Source organism: Amphiura filiformis, unplaced genomic scaffold, assembly GCF_039555335.1.
Source record: "Amphiura filiformis unplaced genomic scaffold, Afil_fr2py scaffold_29, whole genome shotgun sequence".
Classification (NCBI taxonomy): domain Eukaryota; kingdom Metazoa; phylum Echinodermata; class Ophiuroidea; order Amphilepidida; family Amphiuridae; genus Amphiura; species Amphiura filiformis.
The window spans coordinates 1,042,503-1,061,214 of record NW_027305493.1 but is presented as its reverse complement, the minus strand read 5'-3'; positions in this window follow the sequence as shown (position 1 = coordinate 1,061,214).

The following is an 18,712-nucleotide window of genomic DNA, read 5'->3' as shown; positions in this document are numbered from 1 at the left end:
ACCTGAAAGTATTAGTGTGAGAATTCGTTCACCTGTCTTTCGTCAATTTAAAGGGAGAGCAAGTTGAAGTGAAAACTGGGCTCAATTGCGAGTGCAAACTGCGTGTTATACTGTGCCAAAAAATCTTTGCCCCCCCCCTTTCGATGTGCCAAAAAACCTTTGCCTCCCCCCCCCCCCTTTTGACGTGCCAAAATATCTTGGCCCCCCCCCCCCCTTACACATGCAAGATTTTGGGGAACCCGAATTTAAAACCTTAAATTTTCTTATCATATAATGCGAGCGCAGCGTGCAGGAAATTTTGCATATTTGAACGTGTTCCTAACGTTTTCCTACGCCTTTTTAGGGCGTAATATAGAAACGGTACCCAAAATATCTGTGCCAAATATTGCTTGCCCCCCCTTTCGACCTGCAAAAATCGCTTGACCCCCCCCTTTTGACCTGCCAAAAATGCTTGCCCCCTTTGGTCTGCCAAAAATCTTTGCCCCCCCCTATAATTCACCCCCCGGGGGGTACACATAATTATTGCACCACCCCTAAGGACTCTTCTTGTTTACAGGTCATTTTATATATGGACGTATAATCGCATAAAATCACAAAAAGTAAGACAAAATTAAGGGGATGGGGAGATATAAACTCCAAGAACTCAACTTTTACTCGTGATTTTGAATTCATTTTGGTATCAATATGTAGCTAAATGATTGTCCTAACTTTCTAGTATTAGGTTTCATTTGAGCATATTTGGAAGTATATAGTCCATAAATGAGTGGTAATCTGATTTTTTGTAAACCATATGTGTCAAGTTTGATATTGGCCTCAAATCTCACAACTATACCACTTTATATTTCCAAAATTGATTAAGTTTCCATTTTTAATTTTTTAATTTCAATTGTAATGTTTTATTTTGTTTTTAATGCTAAGCATATCAAGGCAAACATTAATGTAACAGTTCCAATCATTATAATATGTATGAGTTTGTTGGGGTGTCTGTGGGACGAGGTGTGTGGGGGTTGTGGGGTGTACATAGGGTATGTGTGGGGGTGAGGGGATGTGTGGGGGGGTGTGTGTGTGTGTGTGTACATGTCTTAATATCTCACTACACTGCACCAACTTCCATTTACAAAATCTGTTAAGTTTCCATTGACATTTTTCTCACATTTTATGTCTATCTACCTGACAACTAATGGTTTAATTGCTTTTGAAATATTACTAGAATGTTAAAACTATCAAATAGCTACATATTGATACCAAAATAAATTCATTTTCATCAGTAAAACTTGAGTTTTGGTGATTTGTATGTCCCCTAGGGAGGGCGAGTTAGCGCAGCGGTAATTCCCTCGCTTTGCACCACTGAGGTCCCGGGTTCAAGCCCCGGCGCGGCCCAAGGACTCATGTGCACTTGGTTTATCCCGATTCCATGCTCGCTCTCGCAGGTTTTCTCCGGGATCTCCGGTTTCCTCCTGTGTGCAGGATTAGTTGTTTGGTTATCAAAAACTTCCTTCACCCAATGGAATTTGGGGAGCTGCACAGATAATTGGTGGATGTTACAATCTAAATGCGGATAGGTGTGCGCCGTTCGGCAGCAACCTAGTTGATGCGATCTGATTGTGATGATTCACCATTGCAGCGAAATTACAGCGCTTTGAGTCCTCTAAGATCAAAGATCTAAGATCTAAGAGAAAGGCGCTTTATAAATCCAAAATTTATTTTACCCCTTAATATTGTCATATTTTACGCTGTTACACATTGAATATTAACATTTTCGTAGATTTTATGTCTATCTACCTGTCAACTAATGGCTTAATTGCTTCTGAAATAATACTAGAAAGTTAGAACTATCAAATAACTACATATTGATACCAAAATGAATTCAGTTTCATCAGTAAAACTTGAGTTTTGGTGATTTGTATGTCCCCTACCCCTTAATATTGTCATATTTTACGCTATTAGACATGGAATACTAACATTTTTCTCATATTTTATGTCTAACTACCTGACAACTAATGGTTTAATTGCTTTTAAAATAATGCCAGAAAATGAGAACAATCAAATAGCTACATATTGATACCAAAATGGAATTCATTTTCATCAGTAAAACTTGTGTTTTGGTGATTTGTATGCCCCTACCCCTTAATATTGTCATATTTTACGCTGTTAGACATGGAATATTAACATGTTCGTACATTGTATGTCTATCTACCTGACAACTAATGGTTTAATTGCTTTTAAAATAATACTACAAAGTTAGAATTATCAATTAACTACATATTGTTACCGAAATGAATTAATTTTCATCAGTAAAACTTGAGTTTTGGTGATTTGAATGTCCCCTACACCTATTGTCATATTTTACACTGCTACACATGAAAAATAGACATTTTTTAACATTTTATGTCAATCCAGCTAACAATTAATGGTTATTTTGCTTTATAAGACTACAAAAACCAAATTGCTTTATATTGATGCCAAAATGAATAAATTATAATTTTATGTCTATCTACCTGTTAATTAATGTTTGCTTTGCTTTAAAATAATACTAAAACGTTTGAGCAATCAATTAGCTACATATTAATTCCAAAATGTTTATATATCCCCTACCCCTTAATAATGTTACACACGCTGCTATATGTGGAAAAGTAACTATTTTTTACAGTTACAAGCCGACGTCAAACGTCGGCTTGTGCTGTCTCTTCCCAATTATTATCATCATTCTTCTTCTGCATATACGAGGGGGTATCAAAAAGTTTTAGAAATCGCCCAGAAGTGAAAGACCTATATCAATGAAATTTTGTCAGTGCAATCACTGGTCCTTATGTACATTATGGTCCAAAAATGGTCTCATAGGTATGTTTACTTTTATTACAGGTGGCACTAGATGCCAATAACCTGCTGCCCGAGTTACTGCGCATAAACTGCAAGATTGAGAAAATTGAGGCAAGCAGCATTATTAAGATCCTGCTTTTGAAGGGTTGCAGTGACTAGAAAATTGATGATGAAATGAAAGTTATCTTCGGGGGTGATTGTGACATGTCACTGTCGCTTTTTGGAAAAGGAATTTTTATTTCATCACAGATTTTCTGGGCACTGTAACCCTTAAAATGGAACTTAATCATGTTGCATGCCTCAATTTTCTCCATTTTGCTGGTTATGCGGTTATATAGGCAGGTAGTGACATCTAGCTCCTGTAAAAAAAGTAAACATACCTATGAGATCATTTTTGGACCATAATGTACATAAAGTCCAGTGATTGCACTGACAAAATTTCATTGATATAGCTCTTTCACTTCTGGGCGATTTCTAAAACTTTTTGATACCCCCTCGTATGCATCGGCTATACCACACGCCTATAACTTGCATACAAAATTGGGGTCAAAGGTCATTAAGGGGGTAAAATCTTACAAATGCATTATATGGACATCTGTAAGGGGTATGGGGCTCAAACTTGGTGACAACAAATCTCATGACCAGGGGAACATTTCAGGTCAGGTCAAAGGTCATGCAGAGGTCAAATATTAGAAATACATTTCCTGGACATCTGTAAGGGGTACAGGGCTCAAACTTGGTGACAACAAACTTAATGATCTGGGGAACATTTTTGAACATTTTGCAGGGGTCAGGTCAAAGGTTATCTGGGGTCAAATCTTACAATTGCATTATCTGTACATCTGTATTGTGGTATGGGGCTCAAACTCGGTGACAACAAATCTCATGACCAAGGGAACATTTTGCAGGGGTCAGGTAAAAGATCATCTGGGGTCAAATATAAAAAATGCATTTTCTGGACATCTGTAAGGACTACGGGACTCAAACTCGGTGACAACAAACCTCATGACCAGGGGAATATTTTTGGGACATTTTGCAGGGGTCAGATACCTCCACAACACCAACACGCCCAGCTAGGTTTGTGGTCTATAACCACCATATGCCACTAGTTCTTCTTCTTCTTCTTCTTTCTTCTGGCAACCGCAATCAACTGCATGTAGCTCCGCAAGGGATTGACAGATTTCAACCAAACTTAAGCCAAAATACCACTGGGCTAGGCCAAACCTTCCATTTGACTTTGACCTTGCTGTGACCTTTGACCTAGCTATAATGGTCAAAAATGTGATTTCACAAAAAATGCTACTCCTTCCACAAATTTCATGCGATGAGGACATGGTTATATCATGTGACTCGAATTTAGTCGGTGTCTATAGGGTGTGCTCAGATAATGGGTCAAAGGTCATTAAGGGGTCATTTCTGGTCAAAGTCTAAAAAATATTCAAAAAATCACTGTCTTTACAAATTACATAGCAGAGAGTCGCCATTAGCACACATGCATTGCTACTAGCCAGGGTCTTTAGGATGCCTACAGCTTTGGGGTCAAAGGTCATTAAGGGGTTACTTCCGGTCAAAAACCAAAATTATCAAAAATGTTCAAAAAAATTTTATCTCAAAATGTAAACAGACCAGAATAATATAACCAACATACATTAATTAGTGTTACCTGATGTATGCACGGTATTTTTATTTTGGGGTCAAAGATCATTAAGGGGTCACTTCCTGTTTTTAGCTAGATAACTTCAAGAATTGTTATCTCAACAACTGAACATAGTAGAATTTTTTAATTAAAACTGGAACAATGCATTTTGTCGGTATACATAACGTTTTTTTTCCATTGAGGTCAAAGGTCATTAAGGGGGTCAAAAGGTCAATCAAAAATTTAAAACAAATCAAAATCCATGTTTAAGTTCCGATTAAGCTGAAACTCACCAGGAATATTTCTTATGACATCCTAAGCACAATGCAAGAGCAGTTGACCCCATCCGTAACCCAGGGGTTAAGTTAAAGGGGTCAAATTGCGGCTTGTATTCAGCGTCTGTTGACTCTAGTTTCTTCTTTACACAGCCGTGACGTTAGTCACGGCTGTGTCTTTTTTCTTACAGGTTCTTTCTTTCTTTCTTTCTTCTTTCTTCTGTCAACCATTACATTTGCTCTAGCACTCACATGCTTACATCGATTTTGACCTAACTTGGTCACAATGATCATTGACCGTGCCCCTACATGTTATATGAAACTCGTGGGGTCAAAGGTCACGCAGGGGTCACATGGGTCAAAAACGTGATTTCAACTCAAAATGCATCTTCTCCTACAAATTACGTAGGACAGTGACGCCACTTGCACATATGCATTGTAATTGCCCAGTGTCTATGTGGTGTACACAGATTTGGGGTCAAAGGTCATTACGGGGTCACTTCGGGTATAAAACGAAAAACCTTCACATTTTTTATTAGCTAAGTAAAACATAGCACAGTAACGGTATGTTCACATATGATCTGCAGTCACCCAATGTATATGTGGTATTTTTTTATTTGGGGTCAAAGCTCATTAAGGGTCACTTCCGGTATAAAACAAAATACCGTTAAAATGCATCTTCTTCCATAGATTCTGTAGGACAGTGACGCCACTTGCACACATGTATTGTTATTATCCAGTGTCTATGGGGTGTACACAGATTTGGGGTTAAAGGTCATTAAGGGGTCACTTCCGGTATAAAATGAAAAACCTTCAAAAATTTAATTTGCTAAGAAAAACATAGGACAGTAACCGTATGTTCACACATGAATTGTGGTTACCCAGTTTATATGTAGTATTATTTTATTTGGGGTCAAAGGTCATTAAGGGGTCATTGCCGGTATAAAACGAAATACCTTTAAAATGCTTCTTCCACAAATTACGTAGAACAGTGACGCCACTTGCACATATGCATTGATATAACACAGTGTCTATATGGTGTAAACACATTTGGGGTCAAAGGTCATTAAGGGGTCACTTCCGGTATAAAACGAAAAACCTTCAAATTTTTTTATTAGCTAAGTAAATCATAGCACAGTAACGGTATGTTCACATATGATCAGCAGTCACCCAATGTATATGTGGTATTTTTTTTATTTGGGGTCAAAGCTCATTAAGGGGTCACTTCCGGTATAAAAAGAAATACCTTTAAAATGCATCTTCTTCCACAAATTATGTGGGACAGAGACGCCACTTGCACACATGCATTGTTATTACCCAGTGTCTATGGGGTGTACACAGATTCGGGGTCAAAGGTCATTAAGGGGTCACTTCCGGTATAAAACGAAATACCTTCAAAAAATTTATTAGCTAAGTAAAACAGGAGAGTAACGGTATGTTCACACATGATCTGCAGTCACCCAATGTATATGTGGTATTTTTTTATTTGGGGTCAAATCTCATTAAGGGGTCACTTCCGGTATAAAACGAAATACCTTTAAAATGCATCTTCTTCCACAGATTCTGTAGGACAGTGACGCCACTTGCACACATGCATTGTTATTAACCAGTGTCTATGGGGTGTACACAGATTTGGGGTCAAAGGTCATTAAGGGGTCACTTCCGGTATAAAACGAAAAACCTTTAAAATGCTTCTTCTTCCACAAATTACATAGGACAGTGACGCCACTTACACACATGCATTGTTATAACACAGTGTCTATATGGTGTACACACATTTGGGGTCAAAGGTCAGTAAGGGGTCACTTCCGGTATAAAACGATATACCTTCAAAATACCCCTTCTGCCACAAAAAGCATAGCAAAGTGATGCCACGTGGACACGTGCATTGACATTAGCCAATGTCTATCGGGTTTTCATATATTTTGGGGTCAAAGGTGATTAAGGGGTCACAACACGGCTGTGTTCGTGGTCTTAGACCACAGCTAAGTCTAGTTCTTCTTCTTGCTTCTGGCAACCAATCAAAATGCTCTAACTCCGCCAGGGATTGACAGATTTCAACCATATTTTACCCAAATGACCACTGGGTTAGTCAGAAGCTTCCATTTGACTTTGACCTGGCTGTGACCTTTGACCTTGACCTTATGGTCAAAAATGTTGATTTCACAAAAAAAGGCTACTCCTTCCACAAATTACATGCAATGATCATGTGACTCATGCATATGAATCAACGTTAACCAGTGCTGAAAACTTGTAAACAAATTTGAGGTCAAAGGTCAATAAGGGGTCATTTCCGGAAAAAGTCTGAAAATGTGTAAAAATATTCAAAAAATCATTGTCTTTACAAATTACATAGCAGAGAGTCGCCATTAGCACACATGCATCGCAAGAGCAGTTGACCCCATCCGTGACCCAAGGGTCAAGTTATAGGGGTCAAAGGTCAAATTTCGAAATTGGTCCAATCAAGCTCAAATTCAACAGGAATTATTCTTACGACATTCTAAACATGTTTAAAATATTTATGACCCCAAAGGTCAAAGTTTAGGGGTCAAAGGTCAAATTTCTAAATTGCTCAAACTTGACCCATTAACAGGTCGGCTTGTGTGTCATGTCTCGCATGACTTTCTATATAGCTCTTGTTTTCAGTCTATTTTCCTGACAAACAGCGCCGCTTGATCTCACCCCGCACACATAAATATTCAAAATATTACATGAATGGTAACTTACCAAACAAATTTTGTTAATAGAACTTATATAGTTCAGCCGAGTGACATGTTAAGACACGTAAAACACCCCAACCCGAGCCCTATACACACCCCACACCCACACCCATATACCCACACACACCTACCCCAAACCCACACAACACAAACCAACATGCAAGCAAACATGCATAAATTAGGCCAATAGTATTAGCTATAACCCTTATATTTCTCATAACAAGCTGATTTTTTCATGATAGGTGCAGGAACATGTGTAAAATCAAATTCCAAAAGTCCCCGAAAATCCCGATTTGTGCATGCTCTAGTACCCCATATGATGTTGCTATTACAAGAAAAATCGATTTGTTTTCAGGTAAAACCTAGGTTTTGTTTCCAGTACACTAACTTGAAATGCAATACACTAGCGGCGACTGCTGTTTGTTATGTATATATTTTACTGCATTTTGTCCGGCGTTGCGGTTTATGTTAGATCACACATATCTGCCATGCATATTACAGACATAACAGTCCCTGATGAACTTGAGTGTGTTTGGGTATTGCTTGAACCTCAAATGTTACCGAGGGATGTTTCTGTTATAGCACTTTGTGCAGTGTACATCACCACCGACTCCCCCAATCAACATCTTCTTCGGCAACACCTACTTGAATCAATGGACTTGTTATATGTTAAATATCCGGACATTAGTTTTGCCATCTTAGGTGATTTCAATAGAATGAACATTAATCTGATAACAAGATCGTACAATCTAAAACAAATTATAAATTTTCCTACTCGTGACCAAGCTATACTGGACTTGATTATGACTGACTTTAGTAAATTTTATTCAGATCCATTACCTATGTCATCTGTGGGTAAGAGCGACCACATATGCATTGTTTGGAAACCCAATCCTTCCATCACTCGCAAGCATAAAAATGATGTCAGAGTTGTTCGCACCATTAAAGATTCCCAAATCAGGGAGTTTGGCACCTGGATTCAAGATCAAAACTGGTCTAATGTGTTTGAAGCCAATAATATGCAGGAAAAGGTGGATGCTTTTTATGAACATCTTAACAGTGCAATGGAGTCATTCTTCCCACATGTCAAAGTAAAGAACAATGATAATGATAAAAAGTGGATTACTCCCCGAATTAAAAAATTGATTCGGGAACGCCAAGCAGCCTTTCTGGCTGAAGACAAAACTCAATGGCGTCAACTTTGCAATAAAGTTCAATGTGAAATTGCTTAAGCTAAAATTAACTATCACGCTAACTCTGTCAGGAATTTACAACATAGGGACCCACGTAAATGGCACCAACAAATTAAAGTCATGACTAATGATACAAAGTCTGAGCACAACATACATGTCCCCGGTATTCAGAATTCTGATCATGTCAGTATTGCTAACAGCATCAATGAATTGTTTGTGAATGTGTCTTCCAACATCAATCCTCTGGATAACACAAAGCTTCCTTCTTATTTACCTGCTTACAACTCACCACCTCAATTATATCCTTGGGACGTGTATGCTGAGCTCAGCAAGGTAAATCGGAGTAAAGCATGTGGGCCGGATGGCTTCCCTCCAAGGTTGGTTAAAGAATTTGCCTATGAGCTAAGTGTTCCCTTAACAGAGGTTTTGAACACCTCCCTCATTGAGGGAGTAGTCCCTTCTCAATGGAAGAAGGCCATTGTAGTTCCAATACCAAAAACAAACCCACCAAGCATTGAGAAGCTACGTCCTGTCTCACTTACTGACTGCTTTGCAAAAATTGGGGAGGGTTTTATATCCAAGTGGGTTTTAGAAGATGTAAGTCATAAAATTGACCACCAACAATTTGGTAATGTCAAAGGTGTGTCAACCTCACATTATTTAATTAGCATGCTTCACTTTCTTCATCAAGGCGCTGACAAGGCTAGCAACGTTGGCACAGTGGTACTCACGGTTTTCTCAAAAGCATTTGACTTGATCGACCATACTCTGCTTATGGAGAAATTTATCCATATGGGGGTCCGTGAGTCTATTGTGCCATGGTTGTCTGACTTTGTCAGCAACAGACAACAGTGTGTTCGTTATAAACATGTTCTTTCTGATTACAAAACTGTAAATGGAGGTCTCCCACAAGGTACAAAACTAGGCCCAATAGGCTTTCAGATTATAATCAATGATGCTGTATCAAGTAGTGTGCCCAAAACAAAATGTTGGAAATATGTTGACGATTTAACAATTGTTGAGAACTGTATCCATCCCCAATCCAGCCAAATTCAAGATGTTTTGGATGAATTCAGTGAATGGTCTGCCAATAATAATCTGAAACTTAACCCTTTGAAATGTCAAGCCCTGCAGGTCTGCTTTAAGAGGAATCCACCCAATAATGTTATCAAAATCAATGACATCCCTCTCAACTTTGTTTCTGAGGCAAACATTTTGGGTATTTGGATGCAGGACAACCTCAAATGGGATAGAAACATTGCTGAAATTGTGTCCAAAACCAATCGTTGGTTGTATATGCTTAGGATTTTAAAAAGGTTTGGTTTTAATACCCAGGAATTATGTTCAGTTTACAAAGGATATGTACGACCATTACTTGAATACGCGGACGTAGTATGGCATTCCTCACTCACCACAACTCAAGATCATACTTTGGAGCAGCTGCAAAAAAGAGCTTGCAAAATAGTTCTGGGCAAATTGTATGATGGTTATGATAACGCTCTTAATCTGTGCCAGCTAGACTCTCTAGCTGATAGGAGGGAGGACCATTGTCGTAAGTTGGCCGAAGGGCTTTCTGCTTCTATTCGAACAAAAGATCTCATCCCTCCTACCAGACTGGAGAGTCATGACAGGGTCCTTCGCAATGCAAATCAAATCTCTCAACTTTATACAAGGACCGATCGTTTCAAAAACAGCGCTATTCCATACTTTATCAATTTATTGAATAACTAAATGCCCTGAACTGTTTTGCATATTCTGACTTTTTAAATATGGAAATATTGAGGCAATTTTAGCCTTTTAATGGTGTGTATTTATTATGTTTTTGAATGATGTCTTGAATAAGTGCAATATTTTATTTTCTATCAACAGCAGTTGCTGTATTTTTCCTTGTTAATATTGATACTGTATTTTTTAATGTTTAATTGTTTTTAATATTGTAAACCACTTGTAATTTGGCCCGAGGGCCACGATTTGTGTGTGAATAAAATATACTATACTATAAAGATTTTTAAATCGCCGTAAAAATTGTGATATATTTAATTTTGAGAATTACAATTATACTTTATAGGTATAAAGGAACACGTTTAGTCCATTCAGTTAAGATCCAGGTGCAAGTCCTATAACACAATGCATATATAAACTTTCTTTATCTGTGTCAATAATAGAATATTGATTTCAACGGAGTATTGAGCTGTATGGAAAAAATATTTATAATACAGGGTGTTGACACTGTGCACTGTGTCTTCGGCATTAATGTTCTTCAATGCTGGTTCGGTCTCCGAGACTGACCACAGCATTTGCTGCACATCAATGTATAGAAGAGTCCAAATTTCTTGCAGCTTCATGTCATGTTGTTTCAGCCATCTTGTTTGCATCCACATGATATCATGTTGAGCAATGTGTCTGGTACAACGGCGAGTTCTGTTTCTACTGGAACAAGAATTCCATCTTGTGATCTCCATCCCCAGTCAGTTGGACTTAAGTTGTTCCCCATCCATTCTTGCACCGTGAGGAAAGTGCGGAATGAGTGCTGTTTTGCAGCAGCACAAGTTGGGGGTAAACTCGCGAGCTCAAATGAAGAGCTAAGGGAACTGCGACCAATTGCCCGTTTGTATGCAGTGTGGCGGTATTCATTCAATGAACCGTTGCTAACCCCATAGAGCTTCAGGATGAAGCTCTCCCCTGCTCTCTGTACCTCATCATGCGTGCTGCTGGCATTTGTAAAGGTATCTAACAAGTCATATTCATGTTTCTTGTTCACCATGTTGAAGGGTTTGCGCTTTCTTCGACGATAAATGGCGGAGACTGTGTCACAGCCTGTAATAACACGAAGAGACATCAAGTGATGTCGATCTTGTTTCTCCAATCGCCTGCTGGATGTGGCGAATGCTGAATACCATTTCAGGATTACTGTAGCATTTCATGTAAACATATATACTAGCGCTTGCCCGAGCCACCATCATAACAAGTAGGTCAGTATCTGTACCAACGACCACAACTGGCACCTCTTCTGCATCTGCTACTGCTAGTGCTGTGGAGACTATCAGCGTATCTGCATCAGCTTCTGCCTGCTTGACAAGTATCCCAGACATTAGCATCTGTTCTCTGCGAGTTTGTATCAGTCTCTTCTTATAGCTACTTTTGTCAAGAAATGCAGTTTGAGTTGTGGTAGTTGGCATATTCTCCTCAAATATGATGTCACTAGACGTGCACTTTTGAGCTCTCCGCCTCTGCTCTACTTGCTTTGTAGACATAGCGCTGCCATATCCATCAAATACAACAATCGGCAGTGGACTTCGGGTATATATATATAAATGCGCATATATAAATGCGCACGTGACATCTACAAGTCGCCATACCGTGTTCAACGATGTAAGGTACCCGGATGTGCACAAATTCCACACGCAAAAGTATAGGCGAAAATGACATGTTACAAGGAAAATTGTTTTTGCAAAATAGTGGCATTGATTGCAAAGGGAAAATAATTTGACCCGAAACATAAACCCTTTATTTGGATTTTCCATCACGGAAAAAAAATTAATGACGGAAAAGCTAGATATAGCTGATTTAAAAACTTATATTTCATTATTTCCGTGCTAAATGGGCGTGGCAATTGGCCATATTGATGACGAAATGTGATTCTTACTGGCATTAAGGTCAGAACTGAGTAGCTGCCGATGATGTTATTTGATAATTTTTGCACGTGATGATAGGGAACTTAGGGGGCTGTCATTTTTTCGGAAGGAATGGGTCATGGATTTATTTACTTGGGAGTCACGATAAATACCCCCCCCCCGTAGTGCCGCCACTGAACAATAACCCTGACCCTAATTTTAACACTAATTTTAACGTCAATTGACGAAACTATAACTTTAGCCCTTTTCGGAATAATGACCCTCTCGAACTAATAGGCTAGATGTCCCCGCCCGACCTCCTCAACCATAACTTATTTATTCGCTCGCTCACATCACAGACGCTCACATCGAAAATTGACAAAAAACTAATTCAAAATGTGTTTTTAAGCACCTTTTTGTGTCCCCCCATGCTAAATCGGTGATCTGTACACCCTTTGACCATGTTGACGTACAATATAGAGTATAAACACGTAGATGACTGTACATGATCTAATCATCCCGGCTGGAAGATGTTGAGGAAGACTCGTATACTATACATCACGCTCATACGTTATATGACAATTTGACGTACAATCACGTATGTGATGCATGGTTTGAGGTTTATTCAGCTAGTAAGTTAGATCTCGTCATACACATTATTGTCATGGTATTATTGTAATTGTATACGTCAATTTTGTTCAGTTTGATTCAACCGGCTTATAAAGTTTTACTTTACACGGAGGGGGAAAGTTAGCAAAAACAATTAATTTATGAGTGTAAAATTTATAAAATTATAAGTAAGGCGAGAAAAAAAGAAACCCTGTTCTACGGGCGGACGGACCTTTCAAGTAGGGTCGGTCGGTCGGTTGGTATTTTTCATTTTTTTAAATAACCCAAAAATCACAAAAATCTGTAAATATATTTCAAGTTGAGAAAATACCAAAAAAAATTATCCTGAAATTTCCGAAATTTGGGGTCGGCATTCATTTGTACAGGAAAAATTTGTTTCCCAATTTGTTCAAAATTGTTCGTTTTTCGTCGCCTAAATAAATAAATAAATAAATAAATAAATAAATAAATAAATAAATAAAAATAAATAAACATTAGTTATGTTTGTACATGGGGGTGCTGTGCAATAATCATGATCCTTCGATATCCATGATTTATCCTTGCAAATTTATAGCATCGAACCTCCAGCCAATGTTCCTTGCCAGTGCTAGCCACGAAACAAGGTCACAACTGTAGCCACTCCTTCAATGGTCGCCATTTCAGTGATTGACAGTGATGTAATGCAAATATGGCGCTGGCCATCTGGTCACGTGCGCATTTATAAATGCGCATTTATATATACAACCGAAGTCTACTGATCGGGTGGCTCCATAATGCTTTAGCATATGTGATGTGTAATTCTGACATATGCCTGCATAGGTGGAGGGATGTGGCCAAATGGCATGTCGTAGTAGGTAACCACCATCTACTACAAAGACTATTCTCTGGCAGCTTGGAATGCTCAGTGAACGATTTCAACAGAAGGCCCAGGGAACTCTTTGGCGGTTTACGCATAAGGTCATCTTCAAAGAGAGAAAGTGGCTGAGGAGCTAGTTCGTACGTAAAGAACGACGCCATCTCAGAGCTGTTGTTCAGTACACATGTGATTCTATTAAATAATAGAGTCGGATTCACTTCTACTTGTTGTCCCCTCACTCGCACCATCTTGTCCTTTGCTCCAATCATAGTAACCTTGTCATTTCGGCGTAAGGCAATGTTTGTAAACTTCTTACCCGTTATTTCTAATGCTGACTTCGTGCCAACTTCTACCACTCTATCACAGTTAGTGGACGATCCCTTGTCTCTTGATTGAGTTGTTTGACGTAAGTCTCTGTGCTGCTCTGAAGAACCCGTATGAACATCCGTGAACTGTTCTAAAGCATCACAAACTGGTGGCCATCGAGGAAGTGCGTGGACCCACTTGGTTAATGTACTGTATGTGATGCCGCGACCATGTGTCATTCCCCTGATGTGTTCAAAGTCCGCATCAAAAACTGCTCAACGGTTTGGTCAGAGAAGTTTCCACCCCAGAAAGAATCTAGACGTCGGATGGTGAAATATCCCTTGTCTGTGAACAGTTGGTACTCATCTGCGGGCGTGCTTTTCCCCAAAGACTACATCTGTTGTAAATACAACCTTGCAGATTTGGCATAGTGGAGATGTCCTGCAGCGTAGAAGTGAGGCATCATCTCTCTTATGCAGTAGAAGTGGAGCTTTCAATTCCCTGTTCTTTCAGCTCTAATGAAATGCCGAATAAGGTCCACCTGTCTGATGTATTGCACTCACAGCTTCCTAGTTCTGCTTTCACCAGCAGCACGATCAAGTACTTGCGTAATGATTTGACACAGTCCTATTCAGCTACTTCAGTGACACTTTTCTTCTGGTTAAGAAGGGATCTGTAAAGGTTCTCTAATTGGACTTTGTCTATGCTCTCCAAGGTGCTAGGAGTATCCAACAAAACTCCAATAAGTGCAGATGAAGTAGCAGTAGCAGAGGCAGGAGAGGTGCCAGTTGTGGTCGTTGGTACAGATACTGACCTACTTGTTATGATGGTGGCTCGGGCAAGCACTAGTATAGATGTCTACATAAAATGCTACAGTAATCCTGAAATGGTATTCAGCATTCGCCACATCCAGCAGGCGATTGGAGAAACAAGACATCACTTGATGTCTCTTCACGCTATTACAGGCTGTCACACAGTCTCAGCCATTGATCGTTGAGGAAAGCGCAAACCCTTCAACATGGTGAACAAGAAACATACATATGACTTGTTAGATACCTTTACAAATGCCAGCAGCACGCATGATGAGGTACAGAGAGCAGGGGAGAGCTTCATACTGAAGATGTATGGGGTTAGCAACGGTTCATTGAATGAATACCGCCACACTGCATACAAACGGGCAATTGGTCGCAGTTCTCTTAGCTCTTCATTTGAGCTCGCGAGTTTACCCCCAACAAACAGCACTCATTCCGCACTTTCCTCGCGGTTCAAGAATGGGTGGGGAACAAATAAAGTCCAACTGACTGGGGATGGAGATCACAAGATGGAATTCTTGTTCCAGTAGAAACAGAACTCGCTGTTGCACCAGACACATTTTTCAACATGGTATCATGTGGATGCAAACAAGATGGCTGCAACAACATGACATGCAGGTGCAAGAAACTTGGACTCTTCTGTACATTGATGTGCAGCAAATGCTGTGGTTAGTTAGTCTTGCAGCAACACAGCACCTGTACTAGTTGGGAACAATGCGGAAGAGACCGAACCAGCATTGGAGAACATTAATGCCGAAGACACAGTGCAAGTTGATTAAGTTTAAGGTGTACCATTTGATTGCATTACATCACGGGGATACCGATGTGAACATAGGCTTAAAGGGGCATTTCGTGATCCACAGCCTCATCCCCCCACTTTAACCAAAAAAAGTTGAGATTTTTATACTATTTTATACCTCTGGCTACATAATGTTTATGTACCAAATATTTCTTGCAGATTAATTCGTTTAGCAAAAATATCGTTAAATTTGAATTTCGTTCTGGTGCACCAGAACGAAATTACAACACATTGTCTTTGGAGCAGTGTAATACACATAATCATGCATAACTCGCAAACGCAAAATCGGAATCAACTGAAATTTTGGAAATAAGCTTTTTTTTTTTTTATCTACTGAAAAATGTCATAATATTGTATTGTACACATGGTAAAAGCACTGAATCAATATTGTAAAATAATGATGGTAATAATGGTAGTAAATTTGGATGATGTGCATTATAAGTCTGCTTACAAATCATGAATTTTGAACTTTCTCCAATGCAAATTAACACATCTTTAACACTTCTTAGGCGGTCATTTGGACGCCATCTTGTATTTTGACTTTATATCTAGGTATTGAAATCCTTCGAGTACATTTTGAATATATCCATTGTACCTCAAAACCTATGTGAGATATTTTGTATATGTATTTAACATGTCTGGTTGAAAACTAATTTTACTTACTAAAATGGCGGCCATTTTGGCCGCCATATTGGAATTTGGCTACTTAGGATCATTGAAACCTCTTGCAAATGTTTTTAAAGCATTCCTTGTACCTCAAAACATATATTTAGATGCTTTGTTTGTGATTTTAACATGTCTGGGGGCAAAGTTATGATAAAAACTGAAAATGGCGGCCATTTTGGACGCCATCTTGTATTTTGAAGGAAGCACAAGGGGATTCTCGGGGACTTTTGGAATTTGATTCTATACATATTCCTAGGCCTATCCTGAAAAAATCAGCTTGTTATGAGAAATGTTAACCTTTTTATGACATATGACCTAATACTATTTGACTAAATATTTGAACCAGAACATCAAAGTTTGGCTAGATATGCTTGATATTAAAAACAAAATTAAAAAATGGAAACTTAATTAATTTTGAAAATATACATACATACATACATACATTTGAAGCATTTATATAGCGCTACATACATAAAGAGCGCAGCGCATATGATAAAAATTACAAAATAACATGGCAAAAGATGAAACCAGATTAATTAAATACAAAAGAACATAAAAATTATGACCACTGTGGAACAAACTATTCATAAGAAGCAAATAAGTAAGTTTTTAGACCCTTTTTGAAACCAGACAATGTATTTTTCACTAGTGTATGGACTGGCCACTTCCAATCATGATCTAATGAAACCTAGGTTTGCTTTCAAATAATACTAGGAAGTTAGAACAATCAATTAGCTACATATTCATACCAAAATAAATACATTAGTATGAGTAAAATTGAGTTATGGGAATTCATATCTCCCCTACCCCTTAATTTTGTCCCATTTTTTGTGATTTTTTGTGATTATACGTCCATATATAAAATGACCTGTAAAAAAAGTGATACCACAATTTGAAACCACTACCTACCTAGCAGTGATCTAGTGGGTCCATACTAACTACCTATGGTGTCCAGGCGGTGATGGAAGCGATATCGCCAATTTTGAGGTCGCCATTGGATTAACACATAATCATGAAATCTTCATAAACAATTCTAAATTTGTTATGCAGTGTCTAAGCAAAATTATCTTACTCTAAAGCCGTCGGGGTACGACCGTGTACCACACTGCAAGTATGTTAATTTTCCATTTGTAATTGCTAACCGTGTATTTTGAATGGGGCTGTCAGCCCTGTATCTTCGTCAGCCTCGTACGTCACGTGTTGCGCTTCCTATGCCGCCTGATGGTGTCAAACCTTGTATGTAGTGGGGGATGATATATTTTTGGTAAAATTTAAAATTTAAAAAACCGAAATCCTATCGTGATCGACCAGTAAATAATGGAAAAGGGATAAGATGGAAGCCGTACTTACTCATAATAATCGCCATTGCCAAAAGCAGAATTTAACTCCACACCCAGTTCACCGTTCCAAAACCAGTCGTCATCATTACCCATGTCGTTTAGTCCGATCCAGTACGTTTCGGCAGTATCTATCCATTCCCTTAAAAAGGCCTAGTGTTATGTAAAACAAAATAATTAGGAAATAATATAATTATACGATTGCTTTTTCAGTAGTTATAACAAGGGTAATTGGATACAAATTTGCAAAAATTATAGCCCAGATGAATCATTTTTGCTGTTTGTACATACGACAAACATTTTTTTCGGCAACATTTTTTTTATAAATTTTAATGATAATGTATACCTGTATACAGAGCTGGTGGGGGAAATTTGGGGTTTTTTTTACTCATCAGTGAGGTGATTTTTTCCGTCTTATTAGTGGGCGATTTTTTTTCAAAGATCTCCCACCACTGGAAATCAAATGATGCGCCCCTAAAGAAATGGTTTAAAATATTTCAATGTATTAAGTCCAATTTTGGTATCTGGGCTGAAATGCGTATGTTATTTCGTATACAATTATGTGGTTCCGTAAAAATCGCATAATTGTACGATTTGTATCCTAAAATCAATTTCGTTATATGAATTCCGTATGATACTTTTTGTGCTTTGTTGCCACGGTAACTCAGCAGAGTATTACTTGATTTTAGTCGTCTGTTGTTTCTATTAGTAATTTATGAATAAAACGGAAACTTGTGAAAATATTGCAAAAAATAATAATAATCAAATGGTCATGACAAACAAAAATACCAAAATTGAAGTGCGCAAACAACATAAATATTGTGTTCATTTTGTATGTTAAGGTCAAATTGGTATTATATTTTAGGAAAACAAAATGTTTTGCTGGTTTTCTTCAGTAGCACACACTTGATTCTTGTTCCGGGTAAAATAGGGCTTATAGGGATATTTAGTTTTCATTGGTTTTTTTTCTTGTTTTCCCCCCAAAAGAAAGTATCGTTTATTTAGTGTTAATATCGCTTGCGGTATGACGATTATCTTAAAATTCGAAGCCAATTTTTTTTTCTTGGAA